Source organism: Sapajus apella, unplaced genomic scaffold (assembly GCF_009761245.1).
Source record: "Sapajus apella isolate SASKATOON/1434 unplaced genomic scaffold, GSC_monkey_1.0 scaffold29, whole genome shotgun sequence".
NCBI classification, from domain to species: Eukaryota; Metazoa; Chordata; class Mammalia; order Primates; family Cebidae; genus Sapajus; species Sapajus apella.
In genome coordinates this window covers 3,449,427-3,466,486 of record NW_022436969.1, presented here as the reverse complement: position 1 = coordinate 3,466,486, position 17,060 = coordinate 3,449,427, and the positions used below count along the sequence as shown (strand labels likewise).

Here is a 17,060-nt window from a genome sequence, read left to right as displayed (position 1 = left end):
GGCCAGTCATGGTGGCTTATGTCTGTAATCCCAGCACTTTGGGAGGCCAAGGCGGGCATATCACGAGGTCAAGAGATCCAAACAGTCCTAGCCAACATGGTGAAAACCTGTCTCTACTAAAATTACAAAAATTAGCCAGGCGTGGTGGCACGTGCCTGTACTCCCAGCTACTTGGGAGGCAGAGAACTGCTTGAACTTGGGAGGCAGAGAACTGCTTGAACCTGGGAGGCAGAGATTGCAGTGAGCCAAGATCATGCCACTGCACTACAGCCTGGAAGACAGAGCGAGACTTTCTCAAAAAAGAATAAAAAGAATCTCAGTGAACACTCTTTCACCTCTCCCAGTTGCTGTCTACAATTAAAAAAAAAAAAAAATGCTTTTAGGCCAGTCATGTTGGCTTATGTCTGTAATCCCAGCACTTTGGGAGGCTGAGGTGGGCGGCTCACTTGAAGTCAGGAGTTCGAGACCAGCCTGGCTAACTTGGTGAAACCCCACCTTAAAAAAAAAAAAAAAATGCCTTTAATCAAAATTTTATTTGGGAGTTTCAAATTTTGCAAAACAACACAAAATCTCTAATATAAAAAGTAATGGCTGAGTAAATAATCTTCAGACTGGTAAAAGAAATAAAAATTTGGTGGCTTTGTAAATGTGCAGAAAAGCAAGTCTGGACATACGAACGTATTCACAGGAAACAGTATAATCAGTATTTATTATTTGGTGTAGGAGAATGAATTCATATTTGAACTGTCTCACAAATTGATAATACCAAGACCAGGGCTAAACTGCATTTTGTTTAGGACCTTTCTTTTGCTAATCTGGCTTTTATTGTTTCTTAAACTGCTCTCTGCCTATATGCTTCCAGAGTCAGCTTTGCCTAGTTGATTTCATGAGTCTTTTTTAAACGTCAGCTCTATTTGAGAAAATATGATTTTCATGATATCCAAGAAATCTACCTTCTGCACCAGAAGCCTGGATATTTACAGGGTGATACCAACACTTTAGATCACTTAAAAGACAGAAAGCCTATTTCTCAAGATAAACAAATCTTGAGAAAATAAAACAAATCATGCTGGAGACTTTGGTAACTCTTAGTGGTGCCAAACTTTGGCCCTCATGTCCTTTTAAAAGCAAAGATCTGTCTTCAGGAAAGTTCTGAAATACAACTGTCTGTGTTTAGAGGATAGTAAAACATATTTACTATCTGAACTTATAGTTGATTGCATCCTTTCTTCTAATGAAAATTGAGGCAGTGGATAAAGTATTGGCTTGGGTTCAGGAGACCAGTTTTCTCTTCCCAGGTCTATGGCTGGCTGAATAATCTTAGGTGTGACACTTAATTTCTTTAAATGTTTTCTAATCTATAGAGCAGAAATAATGCCACTTTTCTCATAAGAATGCTGAGAGAACTAAGAAAATGATGTCAGTAAAATCTACTTCTTCATAGATACGTTCTGCATAAATACAGTCTTTTTCTTTAAGGCTATGGATTCAACTGTAAGAGGAATGATTAGTGTCTAACGTTGTCACATATTAACGATGTGGCATAATCAACAAGCCACCAAGTGCTTATTAAATTTTTCTCCTTTTTCCCACTTACTCATAAATTCTTTAAATAACAGTTATCTTTTCCATTACAAAGGCACCATTCACAGATACTTGAGAAAATTATATTGTTAAATGCGCCATAATTATTCATAGATTATGCTTACCCATCTTTATATTCCAGTACCAGCTGTGCAGATATGGTCTGAGTTTTCCTTTTACACTGGGAATGTAAAATACCAACAATATTCTCATTTATTACAGAATTTACAATGTATGTCACTCTGACCCATTTTTTACATAGTTACTAAAAAGAGCTGTGTGATTATCACAGATAAGCGTGATCTTTCTGGGAGGTCTATTATTTTGACTCATCCTTGAGAAAGGTTTTTCAAAGACACGTCTGCAAGAGATGAGGATAGTCTCATTTCCAAAGTATCTACTAGAGCTAATAATAAAAGCGCATTTGTATTCCAAGACTAATTTATCCACACCGTGTGAAATTTCAAAGTCTTGGAGGCCAAGACACAGGCTGTCTCAAATTGAGGGAAGAGAGCTTTGAGGAGCCTGCTGGTCAGTGCTATGAGGGAAAGGAGTCAAGAGCTAGGGATAAAGGTCACAAGAGGACATCAGGAAGGACTAAGGCACTTGAGGTTTGTGCTCTGTCATCAGCAGAAGGGGCTCATACTGTGGATACAGTGTGGACTATGATCAAGCAATAGATATGGGGAAAGTCACAATTGTAACAATTGCTCAATAAATATTTGCCCAGATTTAGGAATGAGTCATATGGGAAAATAGGACATGGAATTTGGACAGGAGGGTGGGGACAAACTTTTCAGTATCCAGAACTGAAAGGAAGCTCCACACAAAGGGAGCACCTGATATGTAACAGTTCATCCAGGCCTGTTCATTCTTTCCTATCCTCAGATTTGCACAATTCTTGATAAGGGAAAGTTTCTCATGAGATTCTTACTGGGGATGTGTGGGGTTATCCTGAGTTCTAAAACTGCTACTTCAACAAATGTGAAATACCTATTTATACTTCTTCTCAAGTTGTTTTTGTAACGATGGAAATGAGGTAAAATGGTTTTTTTGCTTTACAGTCTTTTTTAGTCAAAAGTAAGCACGATTTGACTGAAAATAAATGGGATAGTATACACTTTAACTGAAGAAGGTATAAGTTGGCTTTCTTAATTTTATTGCCTCATTTTCTGGAACTCCTTGTTTTTTGGATGTAAAACTTTCCAGAGTATTGATTTTTATTTTTTTATGTCTCTCTCGTTTTATCTTCTCCCTTCCTCCCTCTTTCCCTTCTTCCTTCTCTCCCTTTCTCCCTTTTTCCCTTTTTCTCTAAAATTAAAAAAAAAAATGGAGAGATTTCTTTACCTTTATTTTCCTACCTTTCTGTTGAGAATTTGATAATATTTTTGATTTCCAAGAGGTTTCAGTGGTTCTCTGATTTATTTTTTATAGACATTTGCTCTCATTTCATAAATGTTAGAGCTTCTCCTAAGTCTATATTATTCAAAGTTTTCTTCTGCTTCTGCTTTACATGAGTTTCTTCTCTCCTTTTTGTTTTGTTTTTTGCAGTGTTTGTTTTTGTCTCATGTTTGAGTCTTTCTTGAGGAAGAGATTGTGTTTAGTATACAGAATTTCATTTAATCTTACCAATTTTTAATAAAGCCCCCTACCCTGCCTCATTTTTGCTTGAAGCAAGAGGTCACAGATTGTCCCAAAGGCTTCTTCCCAGAAACCTTCTCCATTGTCCCAAAGGCTTCTTCCCAGAAACCTTCTCCTCCAAACTTCTAACTACTGCCCTCTCCCATTCTGAGGAAACGGGATTATTATTCCCTCAATTATACCAGATGCCTCATTCCCATCTGCACCCTGGGACCAGTTCTTGCCCTGTAAAGGTGTTTAAAGAACCTCTCCAGGTGAGACAGGCTCAGGTCACACTGTGCTCTGCTGGTGGCTTGACTTATCTGTGTCAAGATGTCACCTGTGATTTATTCCTTGATAAAAGGAAAGCAGGAGCCCTAAGTGATTTTCTGGATGACTGCTGACATTTTTCTCTTGTCTGAGTTGGTCATCTACTTCTTCCCAAGGATGAGATACACATCAATCTCATCAGAAACTTTCAGCTTAGGACTCCCCTTGTGACACGGTCCTTTCTAAAGTTAACCATGGGCCTCCTGTGCTTCATGTCCTCCTATGAGAAATAGTGTCGCTCCACAAATTACTTCACCCCAAATTATTTGTTTTGGCCCCCATAGTTTTTAGCTTTAAAAAAATTCTAAATGCTTTATCCTCAGCATAACATAATAATAGTTATATGAAATCAGATTTCCAAGGTTTTATATTATGTGGAGGCAATCTGTGGACGTACCTTCACCCTAATGCATTCACTCACTTCACACTAGCTGAATCTATCCAAAGTGAAGTAGTCATTTACATAATATGAAAAAATTTATGTGTTCGATAGACAATAAGAAATATAAATTTATAATATTGGTAGTCCAACCCTACTATTTATAGTCGATGGGATAGAAAGACTTCAGTAACTAAAATATTTAGTGGAATTATCTTCAATTTTTTTGTTGTTGTTATTGTCACAATGTATTTACTAATATGCCCTAGAAATAACATCTTTCATTTGGGAGGTGTACTTTATAAATATATGTTGATCAATAAGTGCTTTTTTTATACTTTATCCCAAATATTGTGACATATTCCTCTTAGGGAAGGTCATTGCTACTTTCCCCGCTAACACTCCTCCTGTCGAGAATCACAATTTAATATTCAATTCCTCTTCATTTGCATTTAATATAAATCTTCTGTTATTCATTGAAGTCTTATGAGGTTGAATGTTATCTTAATTCATCGGTGTGCCATCACTTCACCTTAAAGGTATTTATAAAGATTTTATTCACAAGATGCTCTCAAGCTTAGAGTTCAACTACTAGGATTCATTCAACAGATGTTAGGGTCCATTTAACAGATTCGTAGAAATCAGTCACCATTTCACCCACAGTTACATCCAAATAGTTAATTTTGTGAAATGCATCTCTACTGCTTGGAATATCCAGTTTTGCCTTACAGTAAAATTGGGTAGGCTGACCACCTACTAGTAACACATTTGTAAACATACCAGAGGAAGAAACCTACTTTTACTTACATAGCAAATACCTTCTCTTAAAAAGAGGTAACTTTTTAAGATTGGGTCCAAATTGGAGAACTTACCTGAGAATAACAAAAAGTACAAGACCAATGCTGCCTATCTTTTTCTTTTACCCTTAGCCATACTGAGGACAAGCTGGCTTCAGTGCAGCTATGGCACAGACTACAGAGCACATGAGAAAAGAAACAATGGGGCCACCAACAGTCTAAAAGGGAAGGAGCGCTATAGTGAGCGGGAGCATGGACACATGAAGGCTCCAATGAGATTCTTAAACTCTGTGTGTCCAGCAGAAGCTATCAGTGAAGAGATGTTAAGTTCATACAGCTTCTCCTTGAAGAAAAGCAACATCCTAGGATCTAAATAAACAAAAATCCTTCAATTGATTCAGAAGATGCTAACTAAAATCTTAAAGATGTTTCCCGGTGGAAATGTTTTTGTTTATTTTTAAGAATCACACAATCAATCCAGTTCCTTGCATGTTGCAAACCTCTAAGAGATCCCTTTGCACCTGCTGAGTCCTGTATTTTGGAGTGACTGACAGTATCTCATATAATCAATAGAGCATCATTGGATGATTACCAACGGCAAAATAATATATTTGCCATTTTTTAGTTTTTAAAAACTAATGTTTTAAAAATCCAAGTTTAATCATCTTCACCATCTAGATAATAAAATATATATGTGCCTTCCCCCACATGTTTAAATAACCAATATCATAATTAATATTTTTTCCAGAAATAAAATTCTTAAATCTTTATGCAAAGTTTTGAACATACAAATATTTTGTATCCCTAGCTACTATTTTCTTAACTTCTGTTTTTATTTAGAAATATTTGCATTTGACCACAATCTCCTTCACTAAACACTTTTCATCTTTGTCCTTCTTTGATTTGAAATCCACAGCTAACATAATTTCTTAGTTCTCTGTGCTTGATACCGATTTTAAAAGGTCTGTTTATTTTGAATCAGCTTACAATGCCTTAGAAACAAGCAAGAAAAGAAAAAGTAAGAGGGGGTAGTAAGGAGGAAGAAAGAAAAAATTATTCGGTTATGAACTGTTGACTTTTTCTATGGTTTGTTTAAATGTCTAGTCTTAAAGGGGGAATGATGGAATCCTGCTCTTTGAACCAGCCATTAGGAGGTGCTCATAGTTTGGAACAAACTCTTCAAACCTTTAAGGCTTGTCTAGTTTTTCTGTTCTGCAGAACTTATCTTTAATTTTAGAAATTTTCCTTCACTTGAACATACCACTTGTAAAAATTGTCTAGCTGACAGCTCTGGGAACCAAAGTCATCCAATTAGTCCAAAAAACAAATGTTTTTTGGCATCTATCACCACAGAACACCAACAGGCCCTCAGACAAACATATCAGGTTAAAAGAAAAGCATGTATTTGAGAAGGAAAACCTTGGCTATTTTCCCTTCAGAGAGAAGGGGTTGATATTAATTGGTGTAAGGCAGTGGTCTTCCAGAAGTGTTTCCAAGGGCTACATCTAATTTTGTAAAGTAAAAGGGCATATTTATATTCTGAATATGCCTACAGAGTAGAGTGTATTTTCATAAAGAAGTCTCATAGCTGTTTATTGTAGACACATTCATAGTGTTAATTTTCATTTTTATTTTACAATTATTGCTTTTCATTTGTTATAATAGACCCAGACTGGCAACTTGACAAGCCATTGGCCCAGTGTGGACATGCTTGGAGCAAAGAAGACTGAAGGACAAGTATGCGCTATCCTTTGGTAGGTTCATATTGGCCCCTAAAGCACTGTTTGGAAGAGAGTAAACAATGTTAGCTTACTTATTTGTAATAGAAGTTATTGTTAAGGAGTTAGAGGTGTTTCTACAAATAGTACAAGTATGAAATACTATGTGTGAATTACTTAACTGATTTAATCATGGCCTCTATAATCTTGTGCCATTTATCAAGTTCAGTGCGAAAATCAAATATAGACATTAAATTTTAATTTAAAAATTTCCATATAAAAGGAAATCAATGCACAAAATTTCAAAATTATATGCCTGAGAAAACAGAAGCTAACTTTATTTTATTTTATTTATTTTTATGTATTTATTTATTTTTTTGAGACAGAGTCTTGCTCTGCTGCCCAGGCTGGAGTGCATTGGCACGATCTCAGCTCATTGCAACCTCTGCCTCCCAGGTTCAAGTGATTCTCATGCCTCAGCCTTCCCAGTAGCTGGTACTACAGGCACCCACCACCATGCCCAACTAATGTTTTTGTATTTTTAGTAGAGACAGGGTTTCACCATGGTGGTCAGGCTGGTGGGGAGCTCCTGACCTCAAATGATCCACCCCCTCCTGCCTCGGCCTCCGAAAGTGTTGGGATTACAGGCGTGAGCCACAGTGCCCAGCCTAACTTTAGAACAATTATTATTACTTGGGATCAACTCCTAGCAAATGGGAAAGCTTTTCTTATTTCATATCATGGGCACTCAACTCATAGTGTCTTAGGTCCAAGCATTTCCCAGGCCTAAGAACGGTATTAGACCCGCACTGCATAATGTTGATTATGACACCTACTGGCAGCACAGGATTTTGCACCCTAGTTCCATAAGACACTGACGCCCCTTGTTATCTAAAATAAAGATATTTGAAATCTGTATTCTTTTTTTGCCTTTGTCTTTTTTTTTTAATTGTACTTTAAGTTCTGGGGTACATGTGCGATCTTGCAGGATTGTTGCATAGGTACACACATGCCATGGTGGTTTGCTGTCTCCATCCCCCCCATCACCTACATAAGGCATTTCTCCCAGTGTTATCCATCCCCAACCTCCCTGGCCCCTGCTGTCCCTCCCCTAGCCCTGCAACCCCCAACAGAACCCAGTGTGTGATGTTCCCCATCCCCGTGCCCATGTGTTCTCATTGTTTAACACCCGCCTATGAGTGAGAACATGCAGTGTTTGGTTTTCTCTTCTTGTGTCAGTTTGCTGAGAATGATGGTTTCCAAATTCATCCATGTCCCTACAAAGGACAGGAACTCATCATTTTTTATGGCTGCATAATATTCCATGGTGTATACGTGCCACATTTCCTTTGTCCAGTCTATCATTGATGGGCATTTGGGTTGGTTCCAGGTCTTTGCTTTTGTAAACAGTGCTGCAATGACATATGTATGCATGTGTCTTTATAATAGAATGATTTATAATCCCTTGGGTATATACCCAGTAATGGGATTGCTGGGTCAAATGGAATTTCTATTTCTAGGTCCTTGAGGAATTGCCACACTGTCTTCCACAATGGTTGAACTAATTTACACTCTCACCAACAGTGTAAAAGTGTTCCTATTTCTCCAGCATCTGTTGTCTCCAGATTTTGTAATGATTGCCATTCTAACTGGCGTGAGATGGTATCTCAATGTAGTTTTGATTTGCAAATATTAACCAATTTGTTATCTCGTTCTTCTTTTAATCCAAGTTGGTCTTATTTTCTTTTTCTAAGATTTAGTATGTTTTCATTCTTTAAAACATGTAGAAAAATATTTATACTTATGAATTCACTTTTATGCACCAATTTTGCTTTGATGTCTTTATTAACTTTTTTCTCCTCCTGAGTCCAATAGTTACTTTAAAAGATTTGTTTTCATTTTCAAGTGGTATAATCTTGTTTCTAGTAACAGAAAAATTTGTATTTTACATTCAGTTGTTGTCAGTTAATATTTTACATTCAATCCTTGTCAGTTAATATGGTGTATGATTTCAGTTTCTTTGGATTACCGACTTTGTTTTGGGTCTGATACCAATTTTCATTCATGCTTCTTGCATATTTTACATGAAGGAAGTTACTGGTGATGTCAAGAACTATAGCAAATTGAAATTTTATCCTACTTAACAAGCTAGCTTTCATGGTTGTATGGAAGATAAACAATTAGTGCGTCAGAGACAATGAATTTTATTATTCACAGTAATAGCAGTAGCTAGAGTGTCATCATTTTTTTGTCAGTTCCCCATGCCCCAATTCACACAGGATGAGTGAGGAGAGCCAGATGATAACAACACACAAAATGGATGCATTACAAGAGAAGAATCCTAAACTTAGGGCATCTGATTCTTTTATAAAAGGCAGTAGGCATGCCTGCCTTTTTTTTCCTGGAAGGAGATGTCTTCATTGTGCTGGGCTGCAAGCATGTCCGACATTTGCTTTGGAGGGAGACAATCTTCATCTTCCTGGACTATAAGCAAACCAGCTCTTTGCTCCAGAGGGAGACACTATCTCTTTACTCCCAGGTAATTATCTATGCAAACGTCCTAGAAAAGGCTTTCTGGAACAAAGGCATCTAGTGCCTGTGTTTGCAAGATGTGCAGAAATGCCAGACACCCATGGATAATTTTCTTTTGAGATATGACTAGAGGTTAAATTTTTATGTATATTAGTTCTACCTTGATCAAACTCTTTAAAATTGTTTTTGTCAACTCAATATAGACATAAAGACAGAGATGTTCGCCATGTGTAACTATCTATCTCTGCCTCTATCTATCAATCTACATATAGAGAATGTTGCTATGTTTAACAGTGTAGATAGATGATAGATAGATAATAGTTAAATGATAAGGTTATATGTTTAAAATGTTATTCCTTATATTCTTAATAATTTTATGTATTTTATTTTATTTATTTATTTTTATTTATTTATATTTTTTTTGAGACAGAGTTTCACTCTTGTTACCCAGGCTGGAGTGCAATGGCGCGATCTCGGCTCACCGCAACCTCCGCCTCCTGGGTTCAGGCAATTCTCCTGCCTCAACCTCCTCAATAGCTGGGATTACAGGCACGCGCCACCATGCCCAGCTAATGTTTTATATTTTTAGTAGAGACGGGGTTTCACCATGTTGACCAGGATGGTCTCGATCTCTTGACCTCGTGATCCACCCGCCTCGGCCTCCCAAAGTGCTGGGATTACAGGCTTGAGCCACCGCGCCTGGCCAATTTTATGTATTTTAAACTATTCAATTTTAGAAATTCAATATTATTTCTTTTACTGTTTGTAATTTTGTCAATATATAATAACTCTTTTTAGTCCCATTTGCGTGAGTTGTCACCTCTTTATTGTTCTTTAAATCTCTTTCTTAAAAGTAATAAATTATCAGATTGTTTTCATTCAATCTGATACATTTCATCTTTTTAATAGAAGAGCATGAATTATATTCATTAATTATTTGGGCCTGACATATCATTTTTGTTGTTGGGCGTTTGTTTTTTTGTTTTTCTTTGAGCAAGGTTTCTTTCTGTTACCCAGGCAGAACTGCAGCGGCAGGATTACTGCTCACTGCAGCCTTGACCTCCAAGGCTCAAGCGATCCTCCTACCTCAGCCTCCAAGTAGCTGGGACTACAGGTGGGCACCACCATGCCTGGCTAATTTTTGTGTTCTTTGTAGAGATAGGGTTTTGCCATGGTGCCGAAGCTGGGCTTGAACTCTTGTGCTCAATCTGTTTACCCACCTCAACCTCTCAAACTACTGAGATTACAGACCTGAGCCATTCTTCCCAGCCTGTTGTCTGTTTTTCTTTTTGTTTCCTCACCAGTTGGCCTGTCTTCTCTAGGCTGTTGTGTTTACTTTGTCTTCTCATTACTTTAGAACACAGACATCCAGTGTTTAATTCTGTTCATGGTTATCTCATAATTATTAAGATATTTTTATAACTATTTGTTTATTAAAATAGCAACAAGAAGATTCTTGTTTATTAATTGTACTTCCTTTACCATATCTTTCTCAGTCTTTAGTAATTAATCTGGTTACATAAACTTTGTCATTAATGTATCTATACCTATTTCACTTTTCAAGAAATTGGAGTTTTTAAGTGGTTGTATTTGTATTACCCTAATAATGCCAATTATTTTGAGTTTTCAGCATTAGTTTTATTGTCTGTAGTCATATTTTACAGTGGCTGTAGGAACGCTACTGTCACATGTTGAAGGCCAAGAAAGTTGTTCCTAAATTCTCTAGTTTCTTTGTGCTTTAGAGCTAAGGTAGAAGTGAATCAGAATTCCACTGAATCTGGGCAGCCACCCCAAGTGAGTAAAATTAACCCCTCCATACACAGTAGGCAGAATGATGAGGAAAAAGGCTGGGTGCAGTGGCTCACGCTTGTAATCCCAGCACTTTGGGTGACCAAGTCTGGTGGATCACTTGAGGTCAGGGGTTCGAGACCAGCGCGGCCAACATGGCGAAACCCCATCTCTACTAAAAATACAAAAATTGTCCAGGTGGTTTGGTGCTTGCCTGTAACCCAAGCTACTTGGAAGACTGAGGCAGGAGAATCGCTTGAACCTGGGAGGTGGAGGTTGCAGTGAGCTGAGATTGCACCACTGCACTCCAGCCTGAGCAACAGAGTGAGACTCTATCTCAAAAAAAAAAAAAAAAAAAAAAGTTGCTTTCTGCAGATGTGAATTCATGACATGCTTCCAAGAATCTTAGGAATAATCTTTTCTTTTCCCCTTATCCAAAGCTTCTATTGGGAACAGTGTATGTTTCTATTCCCTGTTCCCTTCTTTTTCCCTCTCTTACTTCCTTGAATCTCCAGAACTGTCTTATGCACCACAGGCCTCTAACTTTATAGTCTAATATGTCTAGTTTTGAAAGTAAGCCAAAATGCATGAGGATATTTATCTACGTCTTCACGGGCTGCCAGAACAAAATACCATTGACTGGGTGGCTTAAACAACAGAAATTTCTTTTCTCACAGTTCTGGAGGCTTAAAGTCTGAGAATGGGGTGCCAGCATGGTAGAGTTCTGGTGAGGGCCCTCCTCCTAGCTTGCAGATGGTGACCTTTCTTCTGTGTGCTTCCATGGCATTTTCATGATATAAGGGTGTAGATCTCTGTGTCTTCTCATAAGGTTACAATTCTACTGGATTAGGACTCCACCCTTACAACCTAATTTAAACATACTTAGCCCCTAAAAACACTATCTCCAAATACAGTCACATTAGAAACAGGGCTTCAACATGGGAATTTTGGAGGCATGCATAGCAGTGCTATAACCCTTGAGGACTTCATTTACGCTATAACCTAGGCCAAAAAGCACATCCCACTTTTCCTTAAATAGACAACTTGCCTTCATCTGTCAAGACTAGTTCGAGGATCATCCCTGCCAAGAAGCCTTGATTGAATCCTTAGATGAAGCTACAAGCTCTGGAGCTACATGGTCCCTTCCTGCCTGTGAAGAGCTTTCTCTCATCTATTAATGTTTGACTCTCTCAATTTACCGTATGTTGATTTCAAGAGCAGAGCTGGTTTCTTACCTACTTTGAGACTCCTAGTGCCTTGGGCAGTAACTGGCTCAGAACAAGCCTTGTCAATGTTGGAGAAACTGAAAGCGCAGAAACAAGATCGTCTGTGTTGAACGAGGCACCTGGAAATCTTAGGCAGACCAGAGGAGAAAAGGTTGTTGAAGAGGGAGGGAGTGGTACTGGCGAGGACAGAGACCTGTCTTTGGTGATGGAAATCTGGATCTTACTGCATGACCACTAGGGCTTTTCAGGCCACTGACAGAGGACTCCCAAGTTTGTACCAGTTGATTTCAGCCCGAGCCTCTTTCAGAAATGCACATTTTGTGAATTAGTAAAAATTTGCCACAAAGGGAACTCATTTGCCATCTGACATCTGGGAAATTCTGCTATGTAGCTAACTTGCACAGAAGACATATACTTCATAATGTGGTAGAAATCAATATAACAAAATTGTCAGGGATCCTTAGAGAATAACATTAATCTCCTCATGCGATATTTTTTCATAAAATCTCTTAGCAGTAAAGACAAGGCCTCATGGTGGTAAGCATGTCCTTTAAAAATTAAATGAGGATCAGTGACCCTTGAGTTTGGTTAGAAAATAATAATATATTTTAAAGTCTACTATGATCAAAAAGATTTGAGAACATAACAATGAAAACATTGCCACCAACCTAATTATTTCCACCATTGTTTTGCCTGGTATTCACATACGTCAGAGGAAAGGGGAAAGTTTTGAGGGTCAGATCTCTAAGCCAGACTCTTTTCTCTCTTTCACGGACATACTGAACCCAAACTACATGCTCTTTTCTGATCGACAGCCTTTGATTAACAGATTTTCACAAGATGCTAAACATTTGGGGTGAAATGAAATGTTCTTGTATTCATTTAACAGAACTGCTCTTTTAGTTGGTTTGCAAAGATTTATTTTTGAAATCTGAACTGCCTGCTTTTTTTGAACTTCTTGCTAATTTCCCCATTAGAAGCTCATGGTATTGTTCTTTTTAACACCACCTTCTCTGCCTTGTCTGTAGTGCATTCCTGCTTTCCTGGCTCCTGCTATGACCTCTCTGGGAAGCTCTCCTCACCTATCCTGGGTTTCCACCAATTCTGTGGTCACCAGGTCTCTTCCCCAGTATTGGGAGTCTAGCAGTGGAGTTGTGGTGTGTCAGGAGGCACAGCACCAGCACCCTCCTCACACTCTTACTTTGTGATCATCTCCTTTACCTAATCCATTCCAGCTCCATTTCTGAGCAACGTAAAGCTAAAAACAGCCAAGCTTTTTCTCACTGGCAGAGTCTGAAGAAGGCTTTATCTTACCAAGCCCTGCTAGGTTTTGTTTTGTTTTGTTTTCCTTGAGGGCTTCAGGCTCAACTTGGTGGCTCATACCTGTAATTCCAGCACTTTGGGAGGCTCAAGCAGGAGGATCAATTGAACCCAAGAATTCAAGGCCAACCTGGGCAATATAGCAAGAAAAAAAAGAAGACTTGAAGACATAGGTAGTTTTCAAATAAATTATCACAATCTTTTTAGAATACACACAGTCCTTGGTTTAGGATAGTTTGACTCAGTTTTTTTTGACTTGACAATGGTGCAAAAGAGATATGCATTTAGTAGAAGCTATACTTTCAATATCCGTACAATCATTCTGTTTTTTCACTTTCAGTGCAATATTTAATCAATTACATAAAGTATTCAATGATATTTTATAATAAATTAGCTTTGTGTTAGATAATTTTGCCCAACTGCTCACTAATGTAAATGTTCACTTTTAAGGTAGGCTAGGATAAGCTATGATGTTCAATAGGTTAGATGTATTAAGTGCATTTTTGGCTTACAATATTTTCTACTCACAGTGGGTTTATTGGGATGTAACCCCATCATAAGTCAAGGAGCATCTGTATAATTTTGTACTTTTATGTTTCCATTTACTTCTATAATTAACTAAAGAAAATAACTGTTTAAGAAAGGGAAAGATGTATTTGTCTACCTTATAAAGACATTTTTATTAAATCAATCTATTAATCTATGAATTGCTAAATAATCCTGTGTATAGTGTAATTTATGATTAACAAGATTAAATGAGATTTTCTAGGACTGGTGAATCTACTGAATGTGGTGATTGCCACTTTTTAAATTTAAGTAAATTATTTTGCTGTAGTGTTTTTTTTCTTAAAGCTGAAATACTAAATAAATATAAAGGCATTTGGGTCAGAAGCTGCTCTGATTCAGACAGCAATTTAAGCTACAAAATGAAATGGTTTTTGTTGACATAGAAGAGTTACAATTTTGCTTTTGGTTTTGTAAATAAAAAGCTACCAATTTCTCCAAAGTTCTTGTCACAGTATTAGTTACATGTTGCTATTCTCTTAAAACCCATCAGAGAAATAATTTTAATTGTTTTTTTAAATAGTGGATTAACAAAAAGATTCAGGCCCAGGCAAGCATTCTTTTCTGTATTGCTATAGTAATGACAAAAGTCTAGAGTATTTAGAAATATTTGAAACTATGAATGGATGCCCTGGAAAAATTACCTTCATTGACAACTGAGTTAATTATAGTACTGTTATTCAAAGCTCTATTATTTGGCTGTAAAAATCATTGTAGGTTAAAAATGGACTCACATTAGCTTCCCTGTAGGTATAGTATTTTACTTTCTTTAAAAAAGACTTGATTCTTTTCCAAACCCAATGATACAAATACTCAAAAAAATAGTACACTCAAAAGAGTTATTCTGTGACATGAAATCTGAGGTTAATATTTTAGATACTGTAATATTTTTATTTGAAATTTTAGAAAACAACTCTGTAGAATTAGCTTGCCCATAAGAGAAATATATTAGCTATGGATAGTTGAATGTACATTTAATAAATTTTATTGTGAAAAGAATTCTGGCTAATCTGTTTCTTTCGTTTTCTATGCAGCTCTCTGGGAGGCCAGAATGTGACTATCATGGAGCCCTTCGATTCTAACAGAGATCCTTTCTCTATAACTAATTCAACGCATGGCTATATGGGTAATTTTGAACAAGTGGATCTTTCTCCAACCTGAAAGGCTGCCAGGACAAAAAGGGAGTGAGAAAAAGAGGGTTTCAAAAGGAGTCATAGAGAACCACAAAATAATCACGAAGCACTTCTGTATTGCCACAATCTCCTTACAGAAGTGCATTGAGAGGTGGTGATATGGAACAGAGAGGACATATCATTGCAATAAAATACTCTATAATACCTGGGACAAGAGTTGGAAATGATTTTGTCATCAAATAGAACACCAAAACTGAAGGAAGTAGGACTATGTCTGCTGGTAAGGAATTTTTAAAGAATTATTATAGCTCCCCTCATTATTTTTCAAATATTCACATTGCAGTGTAATATGAAATATTAGAAATATAAGACTAGAAATATAAAGTAGAAACTGCCATTTCAACTTTCATGTATCACATTTAATGAAAAAAACCTTTTAGTCAAATATTACATTATACAAGTGTATAAATTATGATTAGTTACTGTGAATTTAGATATGACTATTTTATTGAATCCAATGTGTCAGAATAACTTATTAAAGAGGGCTCAATTTATCAGACCTGTAAAATTCTCACAAATGGAATACATTCTGAGTTATAGCATAGTAGTAATACTGCAGTAAGTGGAAGGAAGTTTTGATTTTGCAAATGGCAATGGAAATCCTTTCATAGTACCCATGAAATGAAAACAATCTCAATAAATTAAAATAGTTTAAAATATGTTTAAAATATGTAATATCTGTTAAATTTCAGTTAAAAAGGAAACCAAACAAGTAATAACTGGGAATATGGCAAGGAGTGATTCCTGGGAGTAAAAGAAACCTTATTTATGACAGGGCCAGGTGAGACACAGGGTAACTTGTTTCTGAGTCCAGACATGTGGTCCTACATTGCTTAAATATTCCTTATCAGAGAGAAAATTGATACTAGATCCTGGAGCCTGGCTGAGCCCACAAATGGGGATCCAGTGGGGGTACATTGCCAGGAGATGGAATTCTGTAACAAAAGCTCTACAATTTTAATATGTGTCTCTTTATGTTGTCAGTTAGGCTGTGTCATGGGTGTAAGTGATATGTTAGAAATAAGGTTTAATACAAGAGGCAAGACCAGGTCAGGGATGGTTTGGAATTCATTCATTCATTTTCAAGCTTTGTACATGTAGATTTTAGAGTAAAAAATTATCTACACATTAAGTTGAAAAGAGATACCTATTGAAAGAACCCAAAGAGGAAAGTCATGTTAGAGGGGTATTTTATGAGAATTTTTCAGTTGCAGAATGATTTTGGTGATTAGAATCAGGGAGTACACTCAGGAAACTTATGGTGTTTCCCATTCAGGTGTGGCATGATAATACCTTGAAATTTTAACTAATTTGTTTGCTTTTCTACACATTCTTCTTCATCCTTCTCTATTCAGTCAGAGGTTTTCAGGAAAATTAGGATGATTAAGACAGGATTGCAAAGAACTAGTCAATGATAAATTTTTAAGATGTAAAACAGATTTTGAAACTTGTTAAGAATCAATATTCTTAAAAATTAATGGGGTTTGAATGACAAGCATGGTCATTCCTAGAGAGAAAAAAAGGATTTGTACAAAAACGCAGGGGTCTTTTCAAAAGTGGTAGGTTTAGAAGTCTATGTGTAGGCTGGGTGCAGTGGCTCACGCCTGTAATCCCAAAACTTTGGGAGGCCGAGGCAGGAGGATCACTTGAGTTCAGGAGTTTGAGACCAGCCTGATGAACATTGTGAAACTCCATCTCCACTAAAAATACAAAAATTAGCTGGGCATGGTGGCAGGCACCTATAATCCCAGTTACTTGGGAGGCTGAGGCAGGAGAATCACTTGAACCTGGGAAGCAGAGGCGGCAGTGAGCCGAAGCAGCCTGGACGACAGAGCAAGAACTCCATCTCAAAAACAACAATAACAACAACAACAAAGTCTATGTGTCATAAGTAATGGCTCAGGGGCCTGAAAACTGGACCTATCACCCTGCCCAGTACTAATATCAATTTCTGATAAGTAAAGATGATTGAAACTCCATGTAGTTGGGAGGTTGTGAGAGAAAATATG

General features: G+C 37.1%; 1 protein-coding gene across 2 annotated transcripts in view; it reads left to right on the top strand.

Moving 5' to 3' along the window:
• The window catches only part of LOC116561377, a 23,604-nt gene extending 6,921 nt beyond the window's left edge, over window positions 1–16,683 (top strand). Inside the window, exons 2-3 of one of the 2 annotated variants that reach the window (XM_032293134.1) lie at window positions 6,376–6,468; window positions 14,893–16,683. The gene's annotated coding sequence lies outside the window, so the exon portion shown is untranslated. Of the gene's footprint in view, window positions 1–6,375; window positions 6,743–14,892 lie in introns of those variants that run through there. The other variant, XM_032293133.1, reaches the window with a different exon arrangement.
• Window positions 16,684–17,060: the final 377 nt, after the last annotated feature.